At 44.7% G+C, this 25,996-nt stretch overlaps 1 non-coding gene across 1 annotated transcript; it reads right to left on the bottom strand.

Annotated features, from left to right (window-relative positions):
• Nucleotides 1-14,948: 14,948 nt before the first annotated feature.
• LOC125590871 lies at nt 14,949-15,055 on the bottom strand. The gene has a single exon (XR_007326873.1). It is a non-coding gene; the product is annotated as a small nucleolar RNA R71 (small nucleolar RNA).
• Between the last annotated feature and the right edge of the window lie 10,941 nt (nt 15,056-25,996).

Genomic DNA, 25,996 nt, shown 5'->3' with positions numbered 1-25,996 from the left:
TCTCTTTGGGTAGCTTGGACGTGCTCTTCGGTATCTTCTATTGCCATCGTCACGTAGTTAAGATTACTCCCCTCCTTCTAGCGCAAAACTGTTAGGAAATTTTTGTGTAGGATCTTTGTGAGTACTACGAAACAATAGAAGATGTTTTATTGATGAATTGAGCAGGAACTACAACGGTTGGTGTATCAACCCTAGTTCTATCCGCCTAGCTCTAATCTCTTACTCTCTAAATGTCGATCCCTTATTCTAGGGTATGGGCTCCCCTTATATAATCGTAGATAAGTCGGTTGGACAGGTCAGACTCTTCCATATTCGGAAATATGGAAAAATCGCTCTTAGTAGAAAACTTCCATTTTGCCCGAAAGCGGGTCCGAAAGTAGGGGTCAGAGCCGGTTTCTCGTATCGCAGGAGCCTGGAGGCCGGTGCCTTGCCCAAAGTCTGGAGATTAATTATACCCGAGCATTTTTCCCCAAAAGTAGGGTGTTTGTCCCACGAGTGTAAAGTACTGAGGCTTCAATTCAAAGTCTTTCCTCTATATGGCTGGAGGACGAATGGTAGATCTGTTCTCGTAGTACTGATCTGGCCTGTTGTAATTAGCTAATGTCCTCGGTCTAGCAGCCTCCTCTACAGCTTGAGCAGCTACAATATCAGCATTAGTATCAGGGATTACAGCCCCCTGATCATCTATCTTCCGACTTGCTGCACTACGCAGATGACCCTCCTGGTCATGCAGGTTTTCAGTCGCGTCCTGACTTAGAACTAGTGTTGTAACCATGTTTCGCGGCTCAGTATCGATCGATGTCTGAGGTGGAATGTCGATTGATGTCGGGTGGGTATGGGCGGTCGACAGAAGAGTGGTCTTGGTCGACGATGGAAGGCGAGTGTCGGTCGACGAACAGGTGATGTTGTCGATCGATGCGGTATGTTTTTCTTTGCAGATAGTGCGTTCTAGAAGTGTAGGATCGGAAAATAGAAGTGTATGTTCCTTGTTGCTTCTGGTACTGCTGGGGATGCACCTGAAAAGACAATATAAAAATTTATCAGTTTTTGCAAGTAACAAGAACCTAGACTAAACCTAACTAAATTTGATCTAATGGCGATCGAAGCTCTCCGGCAACGGCGCCAAATTTGATATCAATCAAATTACCCTATGGAGTGATTTACTCTCTCAAATAAGAGTTCGAGTTGTAGCACTTAGGGATGGAATTCACAAGGAGCTAAGGCACACAATAGATCTATCTAGTTATGTAGTTAAGCTAGGTTGAATGGTTTAAATGTAAATTAGCAGGGGTGAACAAGTAATTGTTTGATTGATTGATTGGGTTTTAAGACAGATATGAGAAACGTTAGACTTAGGGTTTCTATTCAGACAATCATGATTATAGAGATATAGACTACTAAGCATATATGGATATTCTAGAAATCAAACAAATAAGAATAGTCCGTATATTTAGACAATCTATCGCCGGATCTAAGACCTCAGCTATCGCGTGTTGGTCCTGAGAAAGTGTCAATCGATTTCAACAAGGGGGTGTCGATCGATACACCATTCAGCCCGTCGATCGATGCAATTAATGAGTTACCGATCGACGTTACTTCCAGGGAGCGTTACGGACGGGTTTGACGTATTCACTAGGTTAAACTAAATCAGTTTCCACTTGTCTCTAGCAATCGTAGAACAACCTAAACTATTTCAGACAAAGAACTAAACTTCCGAATGCGCCCTAATGTCTATAGGGAAGGTCCTAGTTAGCTACTCTAGAACACATGCATTAAGAACAGTTTAGTTTATTAATATCCTTACACTTAGCAATTCTATATTTTGGGCAAATCCCTCATGAATATCTCAACCCTAAATCTAACAAGATGAACTACTCAGACATTGCTAAGCAATTCATAACAACAAGATAAGAAAACTGCATAAAATAGAATAGAGTAAAGAAGCTGGAGTTCCAATCACAAATATCTGAAGAAGTTTTTGGATCTTCTCTCCAAACCTAAGACTCTAAGTATTTTGTTGTATGAAAAGTAGAAAGTATGAAAGCGTGTTTTTTCCAAGAACAATGGTAGAGCACATAAATATTAAGTTAAAACTCGTCAGGGGTAATCTGGTAATTCTTGTGGGACTTGGGCTTTAAGTCAGCTAAAACCCAATCTGGCTTCCGCGCGCTTCGCCGTCGATCGACACCACAGGGTGTGTGTCGATCGATTGTTGCCTTCACCCATCGATTGATAGTCATGGTCGATGGTCAACTTCGGGCCTTTGTCATTATCTCTCCAAAATGCACCAAAATCACCACTTTTCTCCAAATCACTCAAAAACCTGAAAACATACTAAAAAGACTCCAAAAACAACTATCATGTATTTAAAAACACCTATATACCATGGCTAAAAATGAGTAAAATCCATGGTATATCGAATGTTAGGATATCCATCAATTAAACTGCTCTTAATGCATGTGTTCTGGAATAGCTAGCTAGGACCTTGCCTATAGATATTATGGCGCAAGCGGAAGCTTGGTTATCTGTCTGAATTAGTTTAGATTGTGCTAGGATTGCTAGAAACAAGCAGAAGCTGATTTAGTTAAACCTACTGAACACGTCAAACCCGTGCGTAAAGCTTCCTGGAAGGTTCATCGATCGACAATCCAGTAGTTGCATCGATCGACGGGCTAAAAGGTGTATCGATCGACAATACATAATTGGTATTGATCGACACTTTCTCAAGACCAACAAGCGACAGCTGAGGTCTTAGATCCGGCAATAGATAGTCTAAAAATACGGAAGTTGATCGACTATTCTTTAAGTTTGAGTTCTAGAATATCCAACATAGACTTAGTCTCTATATCTCTATAATCCTGATTGTCTGAATAGAAATCGTAAGTCTAACGCCTTTCATATCTGTTTTAAAAACCCAATCAATCAACCGAGCAATTACTTGCTCACCCCTGCTATTTACATTTAAAACCATCCGACCTAGCTTAACCACATAACTACTAGATCTTTTGTGTGCCTTAGCTCCCTGTGAATTCGATCCCTAAGTGCTACAACTCGATCTCTTATTTGAGAGAGTAAAAATCACTCTTTAGGGTAATTTGAGTGATATCAAACGGCGCCAAATTTGATATCACTCAAATTACCCTAAGAAGTGATTTACTCTCTCAAATAAGAGGTTCAATTGCAGTAATTAAGGATGGAATCCACAAAGAGTTAGGGCACACAATAGATCTAAACAGTTTATGATTAAGCTAGGTAAATAATGTAAATAGTAAATTGCAGGGTGAACAAGGCATTTGTTCGGTCGGTTGGTTTTGAGGTTTGTAAACAATATGAGAAAGTGTTAGACTTAGGGTTTCTATTCAGGTAATCAAGATTATAATAGTATAGAAGCTAGGGTTGTATATTGGATAATATAGAACTAAAACTAAGTAATAATCTATCAACTTCTGTTTGTTTAGATTATATATTGTCTGGATCTTAGATCTCAACTGTCATTTGTTGATATGGAGAAAGTATTGTTCGATACTATCGAGGGATAGTCAATCGATACACCTTTCAGACGTCGGTCCATACACTTATTGGGTTGTCGATGTGGGAACCGAAATTCACAACGTCGATTTTTGTAATCGGAGGAAAGTCAAGAAGCCCTAATTTTCCCTGAGGTCTCGGATTCTATGCGAGAGCCAACGACAAGTGACCAAATAAATGCGGAAAATATGAAAAGATAACAAAACGAATTTATAGAAAAGGTAGATCTTATTTCGAATCCGCGTAAGAGCGTTGCGATCATTACAAGATATTATAAAAGCTTCAGCCGCAAGAGCTATCTGCGAATTATCTAGTTATAGCAACATAAAACCTTAAACCTAGTTTAGTCGAAGCTCGATAACAGAAGACGAAAAAGATACGAAAAAGGTTTTGATTGATGTTGGGGTCAAAAACGGTTATCTCGAAATCAACGTCTCAAATCACATTTCCTCGCGGAGACCTTCTCGACACACTCTCGGCAAAGGTCACGATCATAAGTTTCAAAAAGAGACAAACCCGGTAACTAAAAGCAAACAGTCCAGCTCGGCATATGGCCGAGCTGGATCGAACGCGCAATCAGCTCGGCCATCCGCCGAGCTGGACCAGTCCAGTTCAGCGGATGGCCGAGCTGGATCGAACGCGCGACCAGCTCGGCCATCCATCAAGCTGGATCGAACGCACGACCAGCTCGGCCATCCGCCGAGCTGGACCAAACCAGTCCAGCTCGGCGGATGGCCAAGCTGGATCGAACTCTCTGGATCGAACGCTCTGGATCGAACTCGTTCTTGTTTCGCCTCGATCGGAGGTACCGTTGGAACTCTACCATTTAGAAACCACAAGAACTCGTTTTCTCAAATAACATTCGGATTGATCGTATAAAGAGGTAACGGTCAAATAAACACCTAGAATTTCCTATACAAGGAATTTGGATGCTCTTCAGGATCGACGTCGTATTGAAAGCATTCTTTATATGAAATTGTAAAAAGCTTAAGTCGGAAAATGGCCCGGGAGAGCCCATGACGCGGCAAAAAGCCCACTTATCATTTTATGCGGAATCAAGCCCAGTCGTTATGACGGTTTATCATTTATTACTCAGAAGAAGATAAATGTCAAGTTCCGAGGAAAAATGCAAAGTTTCCGAAGATAAACACAAAGATCAAAGAAAAATTGAAAGTTCCGCGAAGTGATAAACTCAACCAAAGATGAAAAAGGATAGGAGGAACCAACCTAGGAGGATATATAAGAGGAGCCAAAGCCAGGGACGAGGGGGCGAGATTTTTAGACCTACTTGGCCACTCCCCCCGTGCTCGCAAAACCCGTAGAAGGAGAACCACTGTTCCTGTACATCGCAGTGTCAGTCACGGCTGTGAGCGGCGTCCTCATCCGAGAAGAACGTAGCGAGAAAAAGCCCATCTATTACGTAAGCAAAACTTTGCTCGACGCAGAAACACGTTATCCGATGATGGAAAAACTCGCGCTTGCAGTCGTAATGTCAGCACGAAAACTAAGGCCGTACTTCCAGTCCCATACAGTCGTAGTGGTCACAACGTTCCCACTATGGACAATCCTGCATAGCCCCAGTCAATCTGGAAGGTTAGGAAAATGGGCAATCGAGCTGAGCGAGTACGACATCAAGTACCAAGCAAAATCTTGCGCGAAATCGCAAGTACTCGCCGACTTCTTAGTAGAACTACCTACAGAGTCCACGACTAACCAGGAGCCTGATTCAACCTGGACCCTCCACGTCGAAGGATCCTTTTCAAAACAAGACACCGGAATCGGGGTCAGACTCACGCCGCCAACTGGGGAAGTACTGGAACAGTCATTCTGACAGATTTTCCACGCTTCAAACAACGAAGCCAAGTATGAAGCCCTAATCGCGGGCTTACGATTGGCTCACAGTCTAAAAATACATAACATTCACACCTACTGCGATTCCCAACTAGTCGCAAGTCAATACAACGGGGAATACCAAGCAAGGGACGAGAAAATGGATGCTTACTTAAAACTCATTCAAAACTTGGCTCAAAGTTTCGATCAATTCGCTCTAACCCGGATTCCTCATGCCAAAAACGCACAGGCTGACGCCTTAGCCGCCTTGGCATCTAGTTCGGATCTGGGCTGAGCAGAGTGATTCCCGTAGAATTCATAGAGCACCCTAGCATCGGGCCACCCGTCATAATAAACTTAATCACCCGACGGCGATCCAGACGAAGTCAATGTCTAGGCGACGAAGGATATAAAACAATCCGAGTATGGATTCGACAAACCTTGGACAAAAAAAATCCTCGCATACATCACCGACGGGAAACTCCCAGCGGAAAAATAGATGGCCCGAAAGATTAAGACGCAATCCGCGCGATACGTCTTGGTTGAAGGTGAACTCTAAAAGTGGAGATTTTCCGGGCCACTCATGACCTGCGTAGAAGGAGAGGAAGCACGAAAGATAATGGAAGAAGTCCGCTCTGGATCGTGTGGAAACCATTGGGCGGAAGATCCCTCGCGATCAAAATCAAACGCCACAGACACTATTGGCCGACGATGATTAAAGATTGCGAGAACTTCGCGCAAAAAATGCCAAAGGCATGCTCCTACTATCCATCAGCCGGCAGAGGTTCTCTCGTCGATCTCGGCACCACATCCATTCATGCAATGGTCGATGGACATAGTCGGACCCATGCATAGGTCAAAGCAAAAACGATTCTTGTTAGTTTTGACGGGTTTTTTTCTCAAAATGGGTCTAAGCCGATTGCTACGCAAGCATCAAAGACACCCAAGTCGAAAGTTTCGTGTGGAAAAACATCGTCTGCAGATATGGTGTCCCATACGAAATCGTAACGGACAACGAATCCCATTTTATTTTGACCAGATTCGAGGCCTTATGCGAAAAATGGAAGATACGACTGACCAAATCGACTCCTAGATAACCACAATGCAACGGGCAAGCCGAAACGATTAACAAGACCATCCTCGATGGGCTTAAGAAACTATTGGGCGCCAAAAAGGGTAGATGGGCCGAAGAACTCGAAGGAATCATATGGTCACATCGCACGATTCCGAGACGCGCAACGGGAGAAACTCCATTCGCTCTCGTTTACGGAAGGGAATGTATGATCCCAGCGGAAGTCGAATTCCCCGGAGTACGCAGAAGATTACTCCCAGAAAGAGAAGATTCGAACAATCTAATGTTGTTGGATGAGCTCTGTGGGAACCGAAATTCGCACTGTCGATTTCCGTTTAAATAAGGAAACTAAGAAAACCCTAATTTCCCAGAGGACCCGAATATCTGCTAATTACCAGACGTCAAGCAATCAGAACACGAGAATAACAACGATAAGAATAAGAAATCGAAAAAGAGAGCAAAGTAGATCTTATTCCGAATCTGCGTATGAGCGTTTACAACAAGGTATAAGCCTGGGCTCGAGAGCTGTCGGCGAGATTCCTAGTTCTAGCAACCCTAAGACGGCTAAACCTAATTGAGTCGCAGCTCGAAATAACAAAAACGGAAAATTGCCTAAATTGCTCTAAGTGCTAATTTTGCTCTGAAAAATCCTCTACCATGCTCCTCGCCTAGGACTCCTTATATACTAGCTCCAAGGTCAGTTTACGCTTTTACTCTTCTGCCCTTAAGCCATCATAGCATAAAAATGGAGATATTTCATTTTTCCCGATCTTCCAATTATCTTCAAAACTTCCGTATTTATCCACGGAAACTTGACATTTATCCTTCCTTGTGGACCAACCGTAAACCGTGCTGTGGTTTACGGGCTTTTGGTTAAGAAATCGTAGGATGGGCCTCGAGTCTTGTTTTAGATCCCTTTGGGCCGTCTTCCGACTCGACACGTTTACTACGAATTCTTTTTGATAAAGAACGAACTTTCCGCGGTTTCTAATCCGTGAAGTTTGATCGATGAATTTGAATAGCGGAAAACATGGACTGAGCTTGCTACGGTCTTCGGGAGATTGCATTCGAAGGTTTGACGAGAATGCATGGATTGATGTCGTATCGATGTTCGGAAGGGTTCAATCGCTACACAGCGACTGAACTTCGGCTCGAGCCTGGTTCCTACGTAGCGACCGAGCGGGACGATCGCTCGGTCACTACGTAGCGACCGAGCTTGGTCGAGCTCGGTCGCTACGTAACGACCGAGAGGGACGATCGCTCGGTCGCTACGTAGCGACCGAGCTTCGGCTCGAGCTCCGTCGCTACGTAGCGACCGAGCGGGACGAGCACTCGGTCGATACGTAGCGACCGAGCTTGGCCGAGCTCGGTCGCTACGTAGCGACCGAGTGGGACGATCGCTCGGTCGCTACGTAGCGACCGAGTGGGACGATCGCTCGGTCGCTACGTAGCGACCGAGTGGGACGATCGCTCGGTCGCTACGTAGCGACCGAGCTTTGGCTCGAGCTCCGTCGCTACGTAGCGACCGAGCAGGACGAGCGCTCGGTCGCTACGTAGCGACCGAGCTTCGTAGCGACCGAGCGGGACGAGCGCTCGGTTGATACGTAGCGACCGAGCTTGGCCGAGCTCGGTGGCTACGTAGCGACCGAGCGGGACGATCGCTCGGTGGCTACGTAGCGACCGAGCTTCGGCTCGAGCTCTGTCGCTACGTAGCGACTGAGCGGGATGAGCGCTCGGTCGCTACGTAACGACCGAGCTTCGGCTCGAGCTCGGTCGCTAAGTAGCGACCGAGCTTTGGCTCGAGCTCGGTCGCTACGTAGCGACCGAGCGGGACGATCGCGTAGCGACCGAGCAGGGCGATCGCTCGGTCGCTACGTAGCGACCAAGCGGGACGAGCGCTCGGTCGCTACGTAGCGACCGAGCTTTGGCTCGAGCACGGTCGCTACGTAGTGACCGAGCTGGACGAGCGCTCGGTCGCTACGTAGCGACCGAGCCTTGACTCGAGCTCGGTCGCTTCGTAGCGACTGAGCTTTGGCTCGGACTTGGTTGCTACGCAGCGACCGGACAGCGTGTATGCGTGGTAATTACGCAATGGTCGAGCTTGGTTTGAATCTTCAAGGATACTTCTTCGTATAAACTTCGTGTTTGGTTATATTTTACGAAAGTTACATTTTCCTTTTTACTATCTCTTTCGGAAATACGATCTCCGAAGATTTTCGGGTGGTAATTCCGTCGTAACCGTTTTTGACCCCAACAGTTAGCCCCCTATCCCGTTAGGATCATGCATCGTAGGATCCTAGCGTGCGGTTAGGCATGTTCAGCAAGTTAGGCGTGATGGATGGAATTAATATCCGAAAGTCCGAGCTTGAACAGTAAATCCTCATGCTTATAAGAAGGGAGGTAACTTGTTTCATAATTTTTTCACTTTCTTGTCTTTCTCTTAGATCTTTCTTAAGGAAAAAAATTTTCTTTCTTTCTCTCCACCCTTTTCCTCTATTTTCTTAGGAGAAGTTTAAAGATGTCGAGCAAGAAAAAGATTGCGAAAAAAGGGTCTTCATCCGCGAGTGCTTACGAAGAGCTCATTGTTCCTAAGATGGAGTTCGTGCCTCACTCGGTACATCCTGCCGAGAACGAGGCATGGTGGGTTGCTCATTATGGCTCGTTGACCCCTCCCAACGAGAAGTCGTTCCCGGTCCTGACCCATCGTGGAGTCGAGAAAGGGGATGCAAGCAGGAGTACCGACGAGTTTCTCGCGATCATGCGATCGTTCTACCATATCCCGAATGCTGTGGAGTTCCGGGTTCCTCGCCGTGGGAAATGTGCTAACAGCCCCCCAGAGGGTTACTTCACTTGCTACGAGGCGTTCGTAGTGCGTTGTCGCCTACGGTTCCCAATACCCGAAATTCTCGTCCGAGTGTTGGACCGTTTCGAAGTTGCGATAAGCCAGTTGACTCCCCTTGCCATTCAGCATCTTATTGGGATCCTGATCCTAAGCTACGAGCATGGCCTTTCCCTTTCCGTCGATCATTATGAAGCGCTTTTGAGGCTTCAACTTGTCACAGATACGGATACGCATAGGTTGGTCCCTCGGAAATTTATGTCAGTGGTTAAGAAGTTCATTTCGAACTTCAACTCGTGCAAGAAGTTCTTTTTCTTTGTTCGTATCGACGTTGCGTCTGTCGAAGAGAGTTGTATTCCACTGTTCCGGAGGTTGCCGAATGATCGTCCCTTCATCAACCCTCTTGCTCTGTTCCCTGAGGACATCATTGCAGTGAGGGATCTTCTCAGGAACGGTCCCTTCTTCTGGACTTCTTTTATGCCGAAGAGGGTTCGGAAGGCACTGAGATTCGTGCAACCCGGTCCTGCTTTGGCTGCAGACACGGGAAGCGACTCCGAATCTGACGACCAGAATCCCGTCGAAGCTCCAACAGCTGTGCCGGAGTCGAGCTCTCGGAAGGGAAAAGATGTCGATCTTGGCGACATAGAATTTTCGATGGATGACTCTACGCTTCCAAGATGGGATCCGAACCTTGCTTACGGCGATGGGAGTGGTTCGAGCGAGGTCCCTATTCCGGATTTCGATGATTTCTTTGCTGATCTACCACCGGGTTTCGATGCTCCTCCTCCTACGAAAGAATCGGCGAGGCCGAGAGTCGTTGCGGAAGGATCTCGCATCATCAATGGGGTTAATTTTTTGAGAATTTTTTGGTGATTGTCCTATGTATATATTTATATTTATAACATGTCAATCGATTTTGCAGGGCCTGAACTTGCTGGGCTCGGCCATTGAGGCGGGCCATAGAGAAGCCATGGTCTACCGCTTCAAAGCGGAGAAAGCGGAGCGGGATCTCGCTCGCGTGCAAGGCGAGATGTTGGAGCGAGAGGCGCAACTTACTCGTGATCATGCGCGGGCCATCCGCAAAGCGGAAAGGAAAGGCAAGAGGGAAATCGTCGAGGTGATGAAGACTCGTGCCTCTCAATTCCAGGTTGAGCATGGGAACCTCAAGAATGCCTTTACCTTGGTGGGTGACTTTCGTGAGTGCCGTGGTTCGGTCGGAAGTCTTTGGAGGACGCGAGCCGATGACTATGCGTTTGAGGAGGAAATGAGCTTGATGAAGAGTGGGATGAATGAACGTGCCCATGCTGAGGCGCTTATCCCTCCGATCGACGAGCGGATTCAAGGGTTCAGGGATTCCATCCCGGTTTCCCCTGATACCGATGAGGTTTCGACTGGGTTTCCCGATGATGGCGAGGATGTGGATCGTCCCGCGGATGCGTTCGGTGCTTCGTTGTCCGGGGACTTTGACTTTGGATTATGAGAGGTGGAATAGTTATCGAAAGAGAGATGCTCGTCTTTCTGTTTCATGTTTATGGCCGATTGTGGCCGAGAGATTTGTACGGGCCTGTTTTGGCCGTTTTTATCGTTTATCGGGATTGGCCATTGGTGGCTTTGAATCCCCTTACCGCTTTACGTGGTTATTTATATGATGAATGTTTTCGTTTTCGAGTTTTCCTGAGTAGGTTTGAAGTAAATATGAGTTGTCGTCTCATATTTAATTCCGATGAGACGTTTAATCTGTTGGTTCGTTCGTGATTTTCGTAAAAATTATTTATCTTTACGATTTTCGAGAACGTTGAGATACGAACGGAGAGACATGGTTAGGATCTCGTATCTTTTAGATATCATGCCTTGAGATGTTTGAGACCAGAGCATTGGGTTTAGGGCAAGACCTAGGTTTACTTTCGGTTAAGATTTATGCGGTGACTAGCCGGCTATCGTTTTTCCTGTTGCGATTTCTTCCTGATTCGCAATGATTTAAAGTCCGCGATATGTTCTCGGCTTATATGACTTGTATGGTACGAATCGAGCATCTTCTCAGAATTAACTGGAAGTGCTAAACCAAAATTTCGGATTTTTGTTGTAGCGCGCTTCTGTCCTTGTGCTGGACGTTTTTAAAGATCAAAAGACTGATCGAATTGCGTTTGTTTAGGACGGCTGGCGTGTTCGTCGGGGCCAATCGACGAACGGGGTGTAAGGTTTTGGTGGTCGCGTTCGGACAATTTGTTCGTATTATCTTCTAATTTTATCTTTGCAACGTCTCGCAGTTGTTTCGAGGATTATACGTGTATCTTTGTGCGTTTGAAGGATGATGATTTTTTTACGATTTTTGGGCCGGATGTGGCTGCAGACAAGAGTCTTAATGTTTCCAGGCGTGTCCTGAAAAAATTTTGTGTTTAACTGAAGCGTAAACGTTTTTCGATAAAAAGGACAACGTATATTGTAGTAAAAGTTTTTGAAGTTTCTTAAAAACTCGATTACAATAATCGCGATTTTTTAAGTGGGAGTATACGAGTATACGCACCCACTCCCCCCCTTTTTAGAGAGGGGGATAGCTGAACTCGTCTTTTGACGAGCTGCCTACGTACCCCTTTCGAGGATCAAGCCATCTCGTAGTTCTGTTTCATGCCGCGAGTGTTCTTACTCGGCGGTAGATGTCGCGACGTCCGCCTTGACCTTGTCGATCGTGGCTGGGTAAATGCTATTTTCCGGATGTTCCGGTTGAGTTGTAGCGTGGGCTTCAGACTTGTGTCGAGCTTCGACGTCCGATGCGTTTGCGTTGGTAGACGTTTTTAATTCGTTTTTTCCCGGGGTGCTTTTGGCCGAAGATTGGTCTATCTTCGTGCGCTTGCCGTTTACAGCTGCAGAAGTCTTGATTTGCCTTAACTTGTGCTCTGCTAGGAAGCATAGCCGGGACTGTTTTGGCCGCGACTCCGCTTGGGGTTGGGAATTTAAGACCCAGGTGGAAGGTTGACGGAACTGCCTGCATGGCGTTGAGCCATGAGGTTCCCATGATCACGTTGTAGATAGCGGGATGATCGACCACCGCGAACTCGATGATTTTCGTGATCTCCTTGGCCGTGACTTGCAATTGGATCGATCCAAGAGTCATCGATACTTCGTCTGAAAAACCCGTGAGTGGTTTTGGCGTCGGAATTACTTCTCCGAGTTCGATGCTCATCCGTTTGAGAGTGTCGCGGAAGATTACGTTGACCGTGCTTCCCGTGTCGACGAGTACCCTTCCGACTTCTAAGTCTCGTATAACGAGATCTATGACGAGCGGGTCGCAGTGAGGTTGATCGATGCCGCCGGCCTCTTCCTTTGTGAAGGTGATCGAGCAATTTTGGCCATCTCGGGGAGGAGACCATGTAGACCAATTTGCGCTCGACTCCGCCTTCCGTTGGTAAGCCTTGATGGCCGACACAGTGTCGCTGCAGTATTGTGATCCTCCGATGATCATATTGACTCTGCGGCGATTGTTATCGTTCCCTTTGTCGTCTGGCCTCCTGCCGCATTTATCCCCAGGCTGGTTATGTTGAGGGTATTTTTCAGCGGACGGATTTCTGTCCGTCTTTGGAGGGCGATCAGAATCGAGGATCAGATCCTTGATCGCACAGGATAGAACTTTAACGGTTTCCAGCGAGTAGCTTCGCGGCTGATATTCCGTGTTTTTAACGGTTTTAAACTCATTTTGGAGCAATTAAATGGTCGGTTTTAATTAATGTTTTGGTCTATTTGATGCGTTTTGGTGTTCTTAAGTGTAATATGCAGGTTACTAGATAGCTTGCAAGAAAAGAACGCATTAGGGATTTATTCAGAAGCAAGATGGACCGAACAATGGACCGAATGAGAAGTATTGATCGCACAGGACATAGATCGACCGATCCATTGTCTGTGGATCGACCGATCCCACGCTCTACGGGCTCCACATGCACCAACGAGCTTTTCACTCCTTTTTACCCACTCCCCTCAATAATGGAAAAGAACTCTCGACTTTTGGGACTCAGAAAAGACCAGAGACGACCAAGAAGGAGATTTACAAGTTCTTGAGAGAGATTTGAGAGTTTTGTAACTTGTTTTGTGTGATTTGTGAAGATTTGTAAAGGAGTTCATCTCAAAACCATTTGGAGAAGATATTCTGAACCTTTACTCTTTTTTAATACAATCTTATCATGTTTTCTTCATCAAAATCGTGTTGTTCTTGCTTAGTTATGTGTGAGTAGTCATCTAGTTGGGTTTAGGGGTTCTCATAGGGGATTTCTTGATGTTTTGATTCATAAAACGTGTGTAGACTAAGGGATTACGTTTTGGTTCTTCATCTAATGGATTTCTTACTGCTTGAACTGAATTGATCACTTAGTTCATGATATCAGATTGTTTGATGCACCGAAAGTGATTGTTTGAACTTCCGAAAATACTTTAGATGAGCAAAGTGTCCTTAACCCTCGGAAGTTGATGTTATTGCGCTTTGTGAACATATTGAACCTGTTCTTAATGCTTGTTTAGAAATTGAAACTCAGCGGAAGTTAGTGTGGAGATTTCTATAACATAGAGAATTAGCGCTACGGAAGTAGGTTAATTCTAATATCGTGTTTGAGTTCTAGACGGTTCTTAATATATCCCTGTGTCTGCCATTAATTGTATCTTGATTAAAAAGAAATCCCTGAGAATTCCCAATGCCCAACGTTTGTTTTAAAATAGTTTTCAAATCGTTTAAATCATCTTTTTACAGCTTGTTTATGTTTTGTGACACTAAAGAAAATTAAATAAAAACCATCAAAAATATATCTTCGTTCGCTGTAGCTATTAACTTGTCTGCAACTCTACGTGTGATCATCGGTCCCTGTGGATTCGATCCCGCATTACTACTGCGTACTTTACTGTGCACTTGCAGTTAGATAATCGGGTTAAAACTCGACACATCAAGTTTTTGGCGCCGTTGCCGGGGACCATTTGGTCACCCTAGAGTTAATGATCAGTTTAAGACTATAGCATTTTTATTTTGTCTAATGTTTCTGTCTTTCTCTTTCTGTTTGTGTTTTCAGGTGAATGAGCGGATTTCATACTAGAAGCAAAGGATCATCGAATTTAATACCTTTGGAGTTAGAGCTCGGCCGCCTAGAGAGACAAGTGAAAAAGAAAAGACTTGAGTCCGCTGAAGAGGTTGAAATGGCTGAACACCAAGAAGACCAGTTTCAGGACAACCCGCAAAATCCAATTCCTGTAGATGAACGAGAAGGCAACAATGCTGGTGATAATCAGCAGGCTGGTGTAGCTGCAAGACAACAGGCTGGAGACTATGGCATGCCTAGGATGACGCTTGCACATTATGATACACCAGATGCATTCTATGCCGATCGTTCTGGGATTCGCCCACCTCCCATTGAGAGAAGAGACTTTGAGATCAAGACTGGTCTCATTAATTTGGTGGAGAAAAATCCGTTTCATGGAAACCCGTCTGAGGACCCGATGTATCACTTGGAGCATTTTGAGCGAGTCTGTGACACCAGCAGACATAATGGAGTTCCTCAAGGCGCTTTGAAATGCAGGTTGTTCCCGTTTTCCTTAGCTGATAAAGCTATCAGATGGTTAAAGTCCATCCCTCCAGGATCTCTTACTACATGGGAAGAGACAAGAGCTGCTTTTCTACAGCATTTCTTCACCAAGTCAAGGTCCACATATCTGAGAAGCAGAATTGGAAGCTTTCAGCAGCTTGATTCAGAAAGCTTTCATGAGGCTTGGGAGCGTTTCAAGGAGTACACACAGGACTGCCCTCACCATGGTTACACTGATGTGAGCTTGCTGAACATTTTCTATAATGGAGTTCATGAAGAGAGTCAAGATGCCATGGACACAGCAAGTAATGGTGATTTCATGACCAAGACTGTTGAAGAAGCTTACACCTTGCTGAACAACCTGTCATCCAGCAAAGCAAACCGCAAGTCAAGGTTTGACACCAGCCAGAAGGGTGTTGGTTATGAATCCAAGAAGATAGATGAGCTGAATGCCAAGATTGAGATGCTTCTCAAGAGAGATCAGAAATCTGTGAAATTTGTGGAGGAGCAAGGCTATCGTTCCTCACAAGAAACTGTTGGTGATGATTCAGATGATATGCAAGCTGATGTGAACTACATTGGTGGTCAAGGAAACTACAACAGAGGCTACAATCAGAACCTTGGATGGAGTCAAAATCAGCAAAATAATCTGTCTTACCGGAGCAACAATGTGGAGAATCCACAACATCAGTCCTACCCTCAGGCAGGAAACAGGCAGAACCAGAATCAGAACCAGAGTGTGTTCAACCAAGGATATCAGAACAGAAATCAATATCAGGGGAACAACTCGGGCAACTCAGGATTTCAGCAAAGGCAGCAGTACAACAACTACCAGAATCAAGGGAATGCCTCTTCGTCACAGTCTTCTCAGGATAACGAAATTAAGAAGATGCTGCAAATGGTGCTAGAAGGTCAGAAGAATAGCACTGCAGAGATAAACACCAAGGTGGATAACATGTATGGAGAGCTTAATGGGAAGTTTGAAGCTTTGAACACCCATTTGAAAGTTTTGGAAAAGCAAGTTGCTCAAACCGCCTCCAGCAGCAGAACAGCACCTGGATTTCTACCAGGGAAGTCAGAGACGAATCCCAAGGAGTTTGTGAATGCTGTAACACTTAGGAGTGGAAAAACGATTGAGGGATCGAATAAGAAAGATCGACCGATCTCAGGAACAGATCGACCGATCCAAGGGGACGGAGATCGACCGATCCGGTCCATGTGGATCGACCGATCCCGTGTCAACGAAGCCAAATTCCTCTGAACCTGAAGAGGTGTATGTGGCGCCTCCTGCTTATGTTCCTAAGGCTCCATACCCATCCAGACCAAGGCAGAAGATCAAAGAACGTGAGTACGAGAAGCTAAAGAACCTTGTTGGGGAGTTACATGTGAGATTGCCATTCGTTGAAGCGGTGAAGATGGTACCTTCTCTTAAAAGGTACATGAAGGAGATTCTTACCGATAAGATGAGCCTAGAGCGTGGTGTGTTGATGCTCAATGAGGAATGTAGCGCAGTTCTACAAAATGTCATGCCTAAAAAGCGTGAAGATCCCGGAGCATTTGTTCTACCATGCCGCATTGGATCACTTACCTTTGAGAGGAGTCTCTGCGATCTGGGTTCAGGAGTGAGCCTAATGCCTTTCTCTGTCTCTGAGAGGCTAGGCATGACGAACTACAAACCTACAAGGATCTCCTTGGTCCTTGCTGACCGATCAGTGCGAAGACCAGTCGGTGTACTAGAAAACATCCCTGTTGGTGTTGGAAAGGGATATGTGCTTACCGATTTTGTAGTTCTGGAGCTGGAAGAGGAACCTAAAGATCCTCTCATTTTGGGCAGACCGTTTTTAGCTACTGCTGGAGCCATGATTGATGTACAGAATGGGCATATAGACTTACGTCTAGGAGACATGGCGATGAGATACAATGTGGAGAAGGTGCTGAAAAATCCGACTATTGATGGACAGACTTTCTGGGTTGATACATTGACTGAACTGGTGGAGGAAATGGATGAAGAGTTGCACACTGATGATCCTCTACAAGTCGCATTGACCCAAAGGGAGAGTGAGTTCGGGTTCATGAACCAAGAAGTGGTTGGATTTTCTGAGATTTTGGATTCAGCCTCACCGATTGAGAAGCATGTCGCCTATGTCAGCCTTGAAGACTCAGGCACCGATAAAACCGTCAAACCGTCATCCTCCCAACCAGATTGGAGTGAGGAGAATGCTCCAAAGGTGGAACTTAAAGCCCTCCCAGCTGGGCTGAGGTATGCATTCTTGGGACCGAATTCCACATATCCTGTTATTATTTGTGCTAACCTGAATAATGTGGAGACCGCTTTGCTTCTTTCAAAATTGCGAAAGTATAGAAAAGCATTGGGGTACTCTTTGGATGATATTACAGGTATTTCTCCAGATCTTTGCATGCACAAGATTCACTTGGAGGATGAGTCAAAGACGTCCATAGAGCACCAGCGAAGACTGAATCCCAAACTGATGGAAGTTGTGAAAAAGGAGATTCTAAAGCTGTTGAGTGCAGGGGTGATCTACCCAATTTCAGACAGCACTTGGGTGAGCCCGGTTCATGTGGTTCCTAAGAAGGGTGGCATCACTGTCATCACAAATGAGAAGGCTGAGCTGATTCCTACCAGAACAGTCACAGGGCATAGGATGTGCATTGACTACAGGAAGCTAAACTCAGCCACAAGGAAGGACCACTTCCCACTTCCTTTCATTGACCAGATGCTGGAAAGACTAGCCAACCACCCCTACTACTGTTTTCTCGATGGCTACTCCGGGTTCTTTCAGATACCCATTCATCCAGAGGACCAAGAGAAGACAACATTCACCTGTCCATACGGTACTTTTGCCTACAGGAGAATGCCCTTCGGATTGTGCAATGCTCCTGCCACTTTCCAGAGATGCATGATGTCGATCTTTACTGATCTTATTGAGGACATTATGGAGGTTTTTATGGACGATTTCTCAGTCTACGGTTCTTCATTTACCGACTGCCTTGCTAATCTGTGCAAGGTGCTGGAAAGATGTGAGGAGAAGAACTTGGTGCTAAATTGGGAGAAGTGCCATTTCATGGTGAAAGATGGCATTGTTTTGGGTCACAGGATATCAGAGCAGGGTATCGAGGTTGACAAAGCAAAGATTGAAGTTATGACCAGCCTACAGCCTCCTAGGACAGTGAGGGATATTCGGAGTTTTCTGGGACATGCCGGTTTCTACAGGAGGTTTATCAAAGACTTCTCTATGATAGCGAGGCCACTCACCCGTCTGCTGTGCAAAGAAGCGAAGTTTGTTTTTGATGCTGACTGCCTCGCTGCGTTTCAGATTCTCAAGAAGTCTCTAGTCAGTGCTCCCATTGTGCAGCCACCAGATTGGGACTTGCCATTTGAAATAATGTGTGACGCAAGTGATTACGCGATTGGAGCTGTTTTGGGGCAGAGAAAAGACAAGAAACTCCATGTGATCTATTATGCCAGCCGAACGCTTGATGATGCTCAAATCAAGTATGCTACCACTGAGAAGGAGTTGCTGGCAGTAGTTTATGCTTTCGAGAAGTTCAGGTCCTATTTGGTGGGCTCGAAAGTAATTGTGCACACAGATCATGCAGCCTTGAAGTACCTGATGACGAAAAAAGATGCTAAACCGAGACTCTTAAGGTGGATCTTACTGCTACAGGAGTTTGATATTGAGATCAGAGACAAGAGAGGAGCAGAAAATGGAGTGGCAGATCATCTTTCCCGAATGAGAGTGGAAGCTGAAACACCACTGGATGATACATTACCCGAGGAGAATGTCTATGTGATCACCTTGCTGGAGGATGAGTATTTGGATCAGGCTGATTGCTGTGTCATGAGACAAATTCAGGATGATCTCCCATGGTTTGCAGACTTTGCAAACTACCTATGTGCTGGAATTGAACCACCGAACCTGAAGGGGTATGAGAGGAAGAAGTTCATGAGAGATGTGAACCACTACTACTGGGATGATCCCTTCCTCTACAAGAGATGCTCAGATGGTTTATTCAGGAGATGTGTTCTGGAGAATGAGATGCAAGGGATTCTTTTCCACTGCCACAGTTCAGAATACGCAGGCCATTTTGCAACATTCAAGACGGTTTCTAAGGTCCTGCAGGCTGGTTACTGGTGGCCTACACTTTTCAGAGACGCCCATGAGTTTGTCTCAAAGTGTGATGCATGTCAGCGGAAGGGCAACATCAGTAAGAGAAATGAGATGCCCCAAAATTTCATCCTTGAAGTTGAAGTTTTTGATGTATGGGGAATTGATTTTATGGGCCCTTTCCCATCTTCTTATGGAAATGAGTACATCCTGGTTGCGGTTGATTATGTCTCCAAGTGGGTGGAAGCAGTAGCCAGCAAGACAAATGACTCTAGTGTTGTCAAGAAAATGTTCAAGACAGTCATTTTTCCAAGATTCGGGATCCCGAGAGTGGTTATTAGTGATGGAGGCTCTCACTTCATCAACAAGACGTTCGATAAACTGCTGAAGAAACATGGAGTAAAGCATAAGGTAGCTACACCTTATCATCCTCAGACAAGTGGGCAGGTTGAAATATCGAACCGAGAAATCAAGGGGATTTTGGAGAAGGCTGTAGGCAAAACAAGGAAAGACTGGGCTGTGAAGCTTGATGACGCCTTATGGGCGTATAGAACCGCCTACAAGACTCCCTTGGGCACCACTCCTTTTAATCTGGTCTATGGAAAGTCTTGTCACCTACCTGTGGAATTGGAGTACAGTGGTTTTTGGGCAACGAAGTTGATGAACTTCGACATTAAAACCGCTGCAGAAAGGAGGATGGTTCAGTTGAACGAGCTGGACGAGATTCGGTTGAACGCCTATGAGAACACCAAAATCTACAAGGAAAGAACTAAGGCGTGGCATGACAGAAAGATAATCCCGAGAGACTTCGCTGCTGGAGACAAAGTCCTTCTGTTCAACTCTAGACTCAAGCTATTTCCTGGAAAGCTTAAGTCTCGTTGGTCCGGACATTTCACCATCACAGAGGTTAGACCTTATGGAGCTGTTGTCTTGGAAGAGAATGGGAGGAAGTTCACAGTCAATGGGCAGAGGCTAAAAACTTACTTCACAGATGCAAAACCCGAAGAAGGAACCAACATTCCTTTATCGGAACCTGATCTCGCCTAAGGACAACAAAATAGTCAGGCTCGCGACTTTAAACAAGCGCTGAGTGGGAGGCAACCCACATGGTTTGATTTTCTTTCTCTTTTGTGATTATGTTTTCTTGTGTGAATTGATTTTTGGTTGTGTTTTTAGATGATTTTCAGGCATGTATCACGATCAGGCAGAGATCGATCGATCCTAAAGAAACAGAATGGTCGATCTCAGGATAAGATCAGTCGATCTATACGCGTAGGATCGGTCGATCTAAGGTAAGTATTGCCCGGTTTGATTTCACTTAATTTAAACCGGAAAACACCCACAAAACACCCAACTCGCGAAAATATCAATCAAAACACATATCATTTCATCTTCCTCTCCTCTCAAACTCTCTCAAACCTCTCAAGAACACCAAATTCGATTTCCATCATCTCTCATCCGATTTTTGTAATTCTTGGTGCTAAACTCATTAGTTTTTCAAGCACTATCCGTTTCTACCATCAGTTTTCATCAAGACACAGGTATGACTCTCCAATTTTGGAATCTAAAATCGCCCTAGGGTTTGATGTTGGGGAATCTCCGAATTCTAAATGGAATGGCATCTAGGATGGTTTATTTGTGATGATTATACTCATGGGTTACCTTGATTGCCAATTTCGTGGGTTGAATTGAGATTTTAGAGAAATAATTTCCAATGGTCATAATGTTGATAAAAGTTCAAATTAAAACTGAAATTCTAATTGTTTGAATGAAATGCTTGAATATTCATGATGATTAACACTTTGCAGCATGATTTCTTTAAGCAATTATGAATTTGGAACTGAAAAATAAAAATTTTAATTTTGGAGTTTAATTGAAAAACGAAAATTGGAATGGAGTGTGATGTGTTATCTTGAGTTTTGAGAAGAGATGTGTGCTAAATTTTTACATGTTTAGGGGATTGATCAGAATTGATTTTATAAGAGTGTTTTTCTATTTGTCTCTTACTTGGGTTTTGATGAATTAATTTTGCAGATAATGCCTAAGAGACAGAAGAAGCAGGGTGAGCGTGGGAGTTCCTCGGTACAGACTGCTAGGCTCAGCACAAGGGGCAATTTCCGAAAGACGGATAGGTCTCATCCTGCGAATCGAGAGATAACCCAGCAGTGGGATATACATGATGATGATTTCTACGAGCAGATGAGGGGAGTGGAAATATGTCCGTCGCGCTTCGCTCACAGAGACACTACAGATGCATTGGGGATAACCGAGGATATTGAAGCCTTGTTCGAGAAGATTGGCCTGGGGAACATCTTCGATCTTCACTGTGATTGCTATGCTGATTTGACCAGGCAGTTCCTCGCATCAGCCCGCCTCTACCATCCTGACGAGGACAACCCGGTAGCTGATAAGGCAATGTTCTCCTTCATTGTGAACAGGCAGTTCCACTCCATGACCATCTTTCAGCTGTGCGACGTCTTTGGGTTCGGGAAAGGACGTCAATCTTGTGTTCCTGACTTCCCGGAACACAATGATTTCTGGAAATTCATCGCTTCAGGAAACTTCATCTCTCGAGAGGCCAAGCAAGCTAGAATTCGTAGCCCTGTTCTGCGATATGCAGTGAGAGTGATCAGCAGTGTTATCTATGGAAAGACAGAACCCGCTGCAGTGACAAAAGATGAGCTAGCTCTTCTGTTCATCGGGGCTGGACACCTATGGCCTCAGGGCGCAGACATTACCTATGTTAGCGGGAAGGACATAAACATAGGAGCTGTGATCGCGGAGAAGCTTGCGTACTTCAAAGTTTCAGACACGAAGAGATGTGGGTTTGGAGCGGTTATCACACGGATCTTAAGGCAATGTGGAGTGTTTCTTCCACCTTTGACAGAGTGGTGGATAAGAAGGGGATGCATCAGAACTTTTTCGACATGAGAGCACTCATTAGCAGCCACTACCTCACCGGCCCTTGGCGAGGTAGCATCGACAAGTCAGCCCCTCATATCTACCAGTTCCATGACCCACAAGGGAGAGAGCAATTTGTCAAACTACCCTATACCGCCATCACCGAGCTGACTGATCCAGGTGCTCTCATATTTCTACCACCGCCTGCATTTCTCTGCGCCAGACCCGCGACACTGAAGAAGAAAGGAGTCGCATCATCATCGACACACCAGCAGGCACCACATGATGATATAGAGGAGGAGCCTGAAGATGAGGAAAGTCTTTTCCCCACGGATTTCACTCCGTATATGCTGCCACCAGCACCTCCCGCTACTGCATCCGCTGCTGAGATCAACGCTTGGTCCATCAAGAGCCATCAAACCAACAACTCCATACTGCTGAAGATGTGGAAGGGAATCTGCAACATTAAGAAGGGATGCGCATCACAGCCAGCTGTTTCTGGAGATAGCGATGACGACTCAGGCGCTCACGACACCGCTGCTGGACCTGAGGCAGCGGAGGACTCTGATGATGATGGAGCATTGGAGAGGCGCTCGAAGAGGCGCACTGACCGCAACGCCTGATCGGTAATCTCTCTTGGAATTATTTTCACACCGAGACGGTGTGAAGTAAGTCTGGGGGAGGATGCTACTTATGTACCATATTGCTATTATTTCTTTTATTTTCTTAGTTTATCGGATTTGCTTGTGTTTTAAAAACTCTCTACGTATTTTTATCAGACCCTGTGATGATTATTAGACTATTTCCTTGTGTGTTGTGCATTACATTTCATATTGGCCATTTTTCAGGACTGTTAGCGCAGACAAACCGAGGAACCACTTGACCAAACAACCTCTCCTTAAATCTTTTATCAAGTCTCGGTGAATTGTAATCGACTCAACTATTTTTGACCATTAATGAATTTAATTTCTTTTGACCAGGAATCAACATCAGGAAACGGTACACCATATACACATTCAGGATTTTCTTTACCACATTTTACCACTCTTTAATAATCCTGAATGGCCAGACTCATCAATAGTTTGGTACCACACCTACACCTTACCCTTTTATTTCATCTCCATGCATTCTTACACACTGATCATATGTGCATACATGTGCAAAAACAATGGAGAGATTAGGGTAGACATGGTTCATCCGACTGCTTAGGTAGGATCGGAACATTTAGGTGGTTAGACACGGACCTGTGTGTCTAGAGGTGTAAATAGAAAAATTGGGTGTTGTAAGTGTGTGATTGCATCGCAGTGTATATATTCGATTTCGGTTTGTATAAGTTTTCGTTATGAAATATAAAAAAAAAAAAAAAAAAAAATCCAGATATGAATCGATTGATTACCACAAAACATTTGCAAGTAATCGGTCGATTCTAAAAAAAAAAAAAAAAAAAAAAAAAAAAAGAGTTCATGTTTATATCTCATTCAGTAGATTTGATTTAGACATTTTATTTTTATTTTGTGTACCAGAGATGATGCGTTGTTTAAATTTGGGGTTAGAGTTTGAGATTTGTTGGGTTTTGATCATTTGAGACTTGAGCAGTTCGAAAACGTGGTTATCAATATACTCGGTTTCTCCAGCGATTTTGCATAATGTTTTGCATTTTTTGTTATCGCTGATACCCACAAACACTTGAGCCTCACCTAATTAAACACTAAAACAGCCTCCCAAACACCGAGCCCGTTATACCTGATGGAGATATCTTTGGTGGAAAGGTCACGCCCTTTTTAATGAATGTAAAGAGTTGATTACTTGAAACTGAGACTTGCAGGTCTGAAATATGGAAAGGTTTGCGCGGTCTTGGTGGGGATTTGGAATGAATGCCTTGACAGTCTCTGATTTAAGTGGTTAGCGAAATCACAAGGTAAGGTCTACTGAGGGTTAGTGAGCTCCCAAATTTTAATCCTCTTTACTTGAGGACAAGCAAAGATTCAAGTCTGGGGGAGTTGATATTCCGTGTTTTTAACGGTTTTAAACTCGTTTTGGAGCAATTAAATGGTCGGTTTTAATTAATGTTTGGGTCTATTTGATGCGTTTTGGTGTTCTTAAGTGTAATATGCAGGTTACTAGATAGCTTGCAAGAAAAGAACGCATTCGGGATTTATTCAGAAGCAAGATGGACCAAACAATGGACCGAATGAGAAGTATTGATCGCACAGGACATAGATCGACCGATCCATTGTCTGTGGATCGACCGATCCAGAGCTAAGAAGAAAAGCCGTGTCGCTACGGTTTCATGCACTAGATCGACCGATCCGGTCCATGTGGATCGACCGATCCCACGCTCTACGGGCTCCACACGCACCAACGAGCTTTTCACTCCTTTTTACCCACTCCCCTCAATAATGGAAAAGAACTCTCGACTTTTGGGACTCAGAAAAGACCAAGAAGGAGATTTACAAGTTCTTGAGAGAGATTTGAGAGTTTTGTAACTTGTTTTGTGTGATTTGTGAAGATTTGTAAATGAGTTCATCTCAAAACCATTTGGAGAAGATCTTCTGAACCTTTACTCTGTTTTAATACAATCTTATCATGTTTTCTTCATCAAAATCGTGTTGTTCTTGCTTAGTTATGTGTGAGTAGTCATCTAGTTGGGTTTAGGGGTTCTCATAGGGGATTTCTTGATGTTTTGATTCATAAAACGTGTGTAGACTAAGGGATTACGTTTTGGTTCTTCATCTAATGGATTTCTTACTGCTTGAACTGAATTGATCACTTAGTTCATGATATCAGATTGTTTGATGCACCGAAAGTGATTGTTTGAACTTCCGAAAATACTTTAGATGAGCAAAGTGTCCTTAACCCTCGGAAGTTGATGTTATTGCGCTTTGTGAACATATTGAACCTGTTCTTAATGCTTGTTTAGAAATTGAAACTCAGCGGAAGTTAGTGTGGAGATTTCTATAACATAGAGAATTAGCGCTACGGAAGTAGGTTAATTCTAATATCGTGTTTGAGTTCTAGACGGTTCTTAATATATCCCTGTGTCTGCCATTAATTGTATCTTGATTAAAAAGAAATCCCTGAGAATTCCCAATGCCCAACGTTTTTTTTAAAATAGTTTTCAAATCGTTTAAATCATCTTTTTACAGCTTGTTTATGTTTTGAGACACTAAAGAAAATTAAATAAAAAAACATCAAAAATATATCTTCGTTCGCTGTAGCTATTAACTTGTCTGCAACTCTACGTGTGATCATCGGTCCCTGTGGATTCGATCCCGCATTACTACTGCGTACTTTACTGTGCACTTGCAGTTAGATAATCGGGTTAAAACTCGACACATCAGCGGCCAGTCTTGCTCCCAAGACTTTGCAGTTGGTTGTGGAATGTCCTCGGGATTGGTGGAACTCGCAGAAGGTGTTTTCGTCATACCCTTGATTGCGAGTCCATGTGTTGCCCGTGGTCCGACCCTGATCCGAGTTGATCGCATAGTTATGCGCCCCCTGGAGATCTTCCCCCTCGTGATGGACGTACTTGCCGTTACGAGAGTTCTTCTTTTTCCCTTTCGGGTCCACGTCTTTCGAGGATGGTCTTACCGCCTTATGTTTTTGCGATAAGACTTTAGTTTCCTCCTCTACTATGATGTAGTCCATTGCTTTGTGGAGGGCGTCCTGGATCGTTCGTGGTTTGTCGAGAGTTATCCACTTTCTGAATTTCGACTTGTACCAGAGCGTCTTTCTCAGCGCGTCGATGGCCACTTTGTCACTTATCCCACTGACCCTTGACATTATCAGCTTGAACCGACTGATAAACTCGCGGATTGGTTCGTCTTCCCTCTGGGAGAGAATCCAGAGGTCAACATCGGAAGTTTCTCTGTCTATGAATATAGAGTATTGCTTGAGAAATTCCGATGCGAGCTGTCGGAAACTCCCGATGGTGTTACGACGAAGGCGTGCGAACCATTCAAGTGCTGCTCCTTCCAGGTATTCAACGAACAAACGGCAGTAGCTGGCATCCTTTTCGCCGTCCTTCAGTCTAGCTCTTCCCATCGCGATGAGGAAAGCCTGAAGGTGCGCTTTTGGATCAGCCGTACCATCGTACTTCGGTACTTTGATTTTTCCCGGATCGGACACCCTCATGTCCGTAATT

Source organism: Brassica napus, chromosome C7, assembly GCF_020379485.1.
Source record: "Brassica napus cultivar Da-Ae chromosome C7, Da-Ae, whole genome shotgun sequence".
Taxonomy (NCBI): Eukaryota; Viridiplantae; Streptophyta; class Magnoliopsida; order Brassicales; family Brassicaceae; genus Brassica; species Brassica napus.
Note: the sequence above shows the minus strand (reverse complement) of the source record. Positions and strands in the feature narration are given on the sequence as shown.